Source organism: Lissotriton vulgaris, unplaced genomic scaffold, assembly GCF_964263255.1.
Source record: "Lissotriton vulgaris unplaced genomic scaffold, aLisVul1.2 SCAFFOLD_408, whole genome shotgun sequence".
Taxonomy (NCBI): domain Eukaryota; kingdom Metazoa; phylum Chordata; class Amphibia; order Caudata; family Salamandridae; genus Lissotriton; species Lissotriton vulgaris.
Window position 1 is genome coordinate 862,874 of NW_028240805.1, and position 7,585 is coordinate 870,458.

Below are 7,585 nucleotides of genomic sequence, written 5' to 3' on the forward strand. Positions count from 1 at the left end.
GAGGAAGCAGCAGGCAGTTTGTTTGATTTAAAAACAATTGTGAAAAGCAAGGAAAAACAAAAGGAAAAGACTGTACCAGGTACTTTAAAAAACTTATTTGCCACGCTAGAAAAAACCTACGAGAAGGAGATTCGTAAGTGGTGGGAGGCCACAAGCCTCCAGAAGTATCTGGAAGTCGGTAGAGTCCCGAGGGGGCTAAGAATATTTATTGTTCCCTCCTATGAAAGCCCGAATAGAGAACTCCTTGAGGAATGGTCGGAATTTATGAAAGGAACAACGCACCAAATGCTGAAAATCCTTGTCAAACACGCATGGAGTGATAGAACAAAACTCCTGGAAGAAATCAAGGAAATTGAGGGGAAAATAAGTGAGGATAAAGATGTGAAGAAAAGCGAAGAGTTACATAAACTCATGAAACAGCGGCTAATAGATTATGAGAATACGATCAAAAGGAGAAAACAGGAAAAGTTTATCCGGGATGAAAGAGACTAGGCAAATGGCCGTATTTTAACGTTTGCAAAAAAATACGATGTCTCACGGCAGAACCTACAGCAGGCAAAAAAGCAACCGCAAACCATTGCTGAAATAAGCACAGAGGAGTCGGAAATATCGGAGGACGAATCTGCACAACAGCGGAAGCAACAGGATACAAGAACCTTAGAAAAGAATAACACCACGACAGAGGATTCGCCGTCCACCTCAAATGACTCGGTTTTTTACGAGTACGAGGTGATGCGAGGTCTAAGACAGAGACCTGCACCAAGAACCCATCCACCTGTGGCCGCAAGAGGAAGACAAGGAGGGGCAAAAAAGGCAGACGTGGGCAGTTCCACCCCGATAATGACACGCAGCAAACGCGGGGGGAGATGGCAACAATGAAGGAAAGCACCAAAGAGCCGACTGAACAAACAATTATCAATCTGTCGGATAGGGCTCTGACAGAGAAAGAGAGCAAAATACTCCAATTGGGGCTAACATTCTGCCCTACCCCAGCATTTGACTATACACAAGCCCGTATTGACCTTTTCAAATTTGTACGAAAGGTGAAATTATTAAAAATATTCAAGCTTCATCCCAAGGATCCAGTTCCCATCACTATGAGTGGAGATGAAAATACTAACTCATTAGTTGGTACGGATATTGAAGCACTAATCACAGTGCAAGGACTAATGGAAGAGACTGAATCGCAAGGTGACCCAAGGGAATCGCTTACACAATTCTTGGAAGATGGAGGAACTGCCCAAAGAGGCTGCAAAAGCAACATGAAAATCAAATCACATTTAATTCCCAAAGGAACACACGATGCAATAGATACCTTCCAGGAAGTAGTTATTGAGGAACTGAAGGGCTTACAGAAAAAGAAATTCAATGGTGCTAAAAGAAATTTCAATAAACTGGAATGGGAAATAATCAATGACCTTCGTGATGAAGAAAACATTGTTATTAAACCCAGCGACAAAGGGGGAAATATTGTGCTGCTTAATAAACGGCAATATGAGGATGAGGCCTTTTGTCAACTGAGAAAACCAGAACACTATGCTCCAATTAAAAGAGAACAATTTGTTGAGAGCATAACAAGATTCCATACCCTAATCGCGGACTGGAAAGACAAAGGTATCCTTGATAAAAAAGACTGGCAAAATTTAAAGAATGAGCATCCACAGCTGGCAACATTCTATCACTTGCCAAAAGTGCATAAGAGCAAGATCTGGCCACCTGGTAGACCGATAGTATCGGCAATAGACAGCCTGTTGGAAAAAACTTCAATGTACATAGATACCTTTATAGCACCATTGGTAAAGGATTTGAGTTCCTATCTTAGGGACACACAGGACTTTCTGAGAACCATCCAGGGTGTGATGTGGGATGAGGACTTACTACTAATTACATTAGATATAACAAGCCTCTACACATCGATAAGGCATGAAGATGGTCTGGAGGCGATGAATTTTTTCTTGCAGAGAAGGGAATTGAAATACAGGACACACAACCACATGATCATTGCATTGACAGAATTCTGTTTGAAAAACAATATCTTTCTGTTCTCAGGCCAATTATACGTGCAACTACAGGGGACCGCGATGGGCATGTGCTTCGCCCCCAGTTACTCAAATCTTTTTGTGGGCTGGTGGGAGGAGCACGTGGCCTGGGCGGGGACACATGAAAAGTGGGTGGACAAATCTCACTGTGGACCCGCTACATTGATGACCTGTTCATTGTGTGGCGGGGATCGCAGGACGAGGCAGAAGAATACATCAGGGACCTCAATGAGAATAATCTCAATTTGAGATTTACCAGCAGCATAAGTAAAGAGGAGGTCTTCTACTTAGATCTGAGGATCTACATTCAGGACAATAAGATACAGACAGCACTGTACAGAAAGCCAACTGCAGGCAACACGGTCCTACACGCTGGCAGCTGTCACCCACGTTGTGTAGTGAATAACATTCCTTTGGGGGAGTTCCTGCGGATTAAGCGGAACTGCTCAACGGAGAAAGAGTATATAAAGGCAAAGAAAGAGTCCAGAAGGAGATTTGAGAAGAGGGGCTACTTCAAAGGGGTCCTAGATGAGGCAGAGAAGAGAAGTGATGCACGACCAAGAAATGAACTACTAATAGATAAAGTCAAAAAAGCAGACATGTCATTGCGATTGATAACGAATTTCAATGACAAGTCATCAGAGGTGTTCCAAATCCTACGCAGGAATTGGAACATACTCAAATCTGATGGCATAGTAGGAAAGTCATTATCGGATCACCCGATGGTAACTTACCGTAGAAGTCACTCACTGAAAGATCATCTAGTAAACAGCCACCATGAAAGCAAGAGAAAGAAGAAAGCCCCAGCATTGGGTTTCTACCCATGCATGAAATGCAAGGCCTGTAGGAATTCCCACAAGGTTAAGGAGTTCGAGATACCAGGAAGGGGACAGAAAAAACAAATCTCAAAACTGTTAAACTGCAACTCAGAGTTCACAGTTTACTGTTTGGTGTGTCCATGCGGAAAAAAGTATGTGGGCAGTACCATAAAACAGACGAAGTTAAGAATACTCGAACACATGAGGGCCATCAATCTGAAAGATCAGGCCTACCCAGTGGCCCGGCATTATGAAAAAGAACATCAGAGCAACAGCAACTTGTTATCCTTTTTCATATTAGACCAATTGGTGAGAACAGAAAGAGGAGGGAACTGGGTAAAGAAATTAAGAACGCTTGAGTCCCGCTACATCATAATGCCCCAAACATTAAATCCGATAGGCCTGAACAATGAAGAGGAGAAGTGGGTGCATTTATAGCCACAACTAGAGCAGTAAATAGAATTGAAATCCCCATACTGCGTATCTCCTTTACCCCTTGACCATATTGACACTTATGAAACTGTACTAATGCTGCTCCCCCCTTTCCCATGATTGTGTATCCTTTTCACTGGAGGATGATGATGAGTAAGCCCATTCAGGGCGTAATAATTGTCACTGATACGATACCCCGAGGCACGTTCCATGCTTGTAAATTGAGTCCGATGTACTCTGATGTAAGAGTCCGTCGAAAAAGCCCATTCAGGGCTGAATATATGATGTTTCATTGTTAGGCAAAAGATATGCAAAAATAGTTAGAAATTGCTTAATGCGGAAAATACCAAAATATGGGTGAATATGAGGTAAATGGATATGAATTAAATATACCGCATATAGATTAAGAAAATGCCTACGCAATGAGGTTAAATTAGAATTGAAATAAGAGTGTTAAAAAAGCTGAGGTTGAACACTCCAAGATGGCTGCCAAAGTGAATGAACTTATGTGCCTCTTTTATGTTTATTTTTTAACATGTGATGTTTTGATCGAAACTTTATTTAAATGAAAAAAACGTCTCTGTTAGCCAGCACTGACGAAGGCGGCAACGCCGAAACGCGTTTGTTTGTTGACTGAAGTGTATGCGCTGAAAATAAACTAAGCGCAGAGACCGAGAAATTTGGCTGGAGTGTCCTTATTTGCGGAACAGTTCGTGGATTGAACTGTGGGTTGGAGAGATGTTACGCACTCCACCGTGCGTTAAGGAGGCACCCGGGGTAAAGTGGAGCGGCAGAAGGTGGATGTGAGTTGTGAATATATATATATATATATATATATATATATATATATATATATATATATATATATATATATATATATCTTCCATTCCGTCGTCTCACCTCGCTCTGGAGTACCAACCAGCCAGGGTAAGTAACACTCGGACAGGGACCACTAAAGTTTCCTTTTCTCCTTTATTAATTAGTGCAGGTAAAGTCCATGACGTTTCGGCTCCACGGGCCTTGTTCATATATATATATCGATACTACTATTATAAAGAGAGAACACAAATCTTTTGGCAAGGTAAACTCGGGAACCAAAGCGCAAATCCACACACCCAATACATTGTTGTAATCCTCAGGGTGTGCAGATGGACATAGGCTATAGAAAAATAAAAAAAAAACGTAAATTTAAAAATATAACTTAAAAAAAAGTAGTGCCCTGAAAGTAGCGCCGGCCGCAACGCTGACGGCCACGACATAGCGCTGGCCGCAACGTACGTGATGACGAGGAGGAGCGGCGGTGAAGTGAGGAGCTCTGGGAGGAGCGGCGGCTCAGGTAAGGCTCTGGGACACGGGACGGGAGGGAGCCGGTGCGGGAGGTTGGCCCGGAACAACTGCGGTAAGGCTCAGGGTCTGGGGGCAGCAGCATTTCAGGCTTGCGAGGAGGAGCGGAGGTGAAGTGAGGAGCCCGGGGAGGAGCGGCGGCTCAGGTAAGGCTCTGGGACACGGGAAGGGAGGGAGCCGGTGCGGGAGGTTGGCCCGGAACAACTGCGGTAAGGGTCAGGGTCTGGGGGCAGCATTTCAGGCTTGCGTGCACTCCAGCCCCGGCCCCCGTCGGGGACACAGACAATGTTGTGGCGGGCGGGGGCCGGGGCGGGAGTGCACGCAAGCCTGAAATGCTAACCCCAGCCCCCTTCTGCCCCAGGCAACGCTGGGGCGGGCTGCTAGTATATATATAAAACCAAAAATTAAAGTGTTGTTACAGTGAGGTTTGGTAGCAAGATCATAACTTAAAATCTCACAAATTCACTGAACAAAATCAAGGTGACAATATAGTTAGGTGTTGAACTGAACTAATGTTTAAAAGCAGAAACTATGAAATTCACAAGTAATAATTCAGTGAATTAACTGTAACTTGCATTGACGCCATGCAATTATTATTACCTCGCATATTATCTCATGTATTACATCACTGATTACATGTTAAATAACATTCTTAACAACATCACAAGTCCTGCAATGTTGACTGTAAAGTTTTCATCAGAGTGACAGCAAGCCAATCAGATCATTCGGTACCCCAGAACTAGTGCTGGGGGAGAAAAAGGTTCCTCGGCCAAACAAATTGGCCCATTTTTTCAAAAGTTTAGTACACCTTGAGTCCTGCGGGACTAACCATTGAGCTGTAACTATCTTGCTCTGAGCCTAGCGCCTTTTAAATGCAATTTTCTTAAAAACAGCTAAAGGTATATGCCAAATCAAAAATTGCATGATATCTGAGTAAAGTTCTGTCTTTTTTCAGATTTGATGTAATGAAAGTAAAGTTTCCTATGGGAATTAACATGTGAAAGTACAACTTTGGGACCCTCCTCCCTTTTTATTTTTCCCAGCTTGATGGGTCGGTGCAAAACTTTCCGTGTCTATGTCTAGAGACAAATTGTGAAGAAATATTGACAGCAGTCGAGCCATATAGACTGCACCACTGTGCTGCATACAAAATGCAGGTCCGAGGTTTGGAACTGTCCAAGCTGAATACAGATCATCCGGTACAAGAATAATAGCAAACTGTGCCGGAAGGTGATTCATGTGTACTTTATATGTACTATATATGTACATTATGTATATTTATTGTTTTCACTGAAAAAACTAAAGGTTACTGGGATGTTACAGGTAAGCTCAGATTTCACATGCATAATACCATAGAAATTTAGCAGTTATAGTTATCTGAGTTATCTGAGCGAAGTATAACTTACGCCACTGTGTATGACCTCACTTATCACATTACTAATGACATGATCTGTGACATCACTGAAGACATCTTAAATGACATCAATGTTGACATCATTCAGTAACTGTGTTTTTGTAATCATTTCTGAGAATTAAAGATATACACTAAGCTACTCCCTAAGTTAAATTACTATTCTTTTTGTACTACTAATGAGTGATACTGTTTCTAACATGTCACTTGAGTGGCTGTATGATTATCTGTATCAGCATGTGAGTCAATGTGTGAGTGGCTATATAGGTCTGTTAGTGGAAATGTTAGTTGACTGTATAGGTATGTGAATGAGTTTGTGGGTGATTTTCTGGGTGTGCAAGTGGCTTTTTGAATGGTTGTATGGGTATTTGAGTGGATGTCTGCATGGTTGTATGGGCATGTGAGTAGGTGTGAGTGGTTGTATGGGTGTGTGAGTAGGTGTCTAGGCAGTTGCATGAGTATGTGAGTGGTTGTTTGAGTGATTGTGTTGTGTGGGTGTGGATTGGGTGTGTGAGTAAATGGTTGTTTTGGTGTGTGAGAGGTGTGTGATTTCTTGTATGGGTTTATAAGTCAGTGTGTGAGTTATTATAGGGGTCTGGTGTGGTTGTTTGGGTGTATGAGTGGGTGTTTCAGTGGTTTTGTGGGTGTCAGTGATTGTGTGGGTTTGTCAGTGGGTGTGTGAGTGGTTGTATGGGTGTGTGACTAGTTGTGTGATTGGCTGTATAGATAATTTGAGTGGGTGTGTGAGTGGTTGTAAGGGTCTGTAAGTGAGTGTGTGAGTGGCTGTGTGGGTGTGTGAGTGGTTGTATGGATTTATGAGTGAGTATGTGAGTGGTAATGTAAGAGTGTGAGTAGTTGTATGAATCTGTATGAAAGTGAGTGTGTGAGTGGTAATGTGGATGTGTGATTGGGTGTGTGAGTGGTTATATAGGTGTGTAAGTGGTTGTGTTGGTGTGTGAGTGGTTCTGTGGATGTCATCAGTGAAATCTTCAGTGATATCTTTTGAGACATCACAAGTGATGTCCTTAGTAATATCAATGACCATGTAATAAGTGATTTAATATGTGACGATATAAGAAGTGCATTGCGTAAGTTATAGTTAGCTCAGATAACTATAACTGCTGAATTTCTATAACATCCCAGTAACCTTTATTTTTTTGAGTGGATTTCAATTGTTTTTTTATTTATTTTTATTTATTTATTTATTTTACTATTTGTATGGCGCGACCAATCATCCCCAGGGGGATCTCTCGGTGCCTGGAAGAGTCAAACACTGTTGCTGAGAAATCATTTGAATAGCCAGGTCTTGAGAAGCTTTTTAAAATGGCAGAAAATGGTGCAAGCACGGATCTCGTCCAGCAAGATGTTCCAATGGGTGGGGGCTAAGTGCGAAAAAGCCCACCCACCCATCCTCGCCTTCCTGATTCTCTGTACACAGAGCAGGTTGCGACTGCTGGGTCTCAAGAGCCGTGTGGGCTGGTACCGTTCAATCTTCTTCGTCAGGTAGGCTGGTTCCACCAGGAAGGGATTTGAAAACCAGA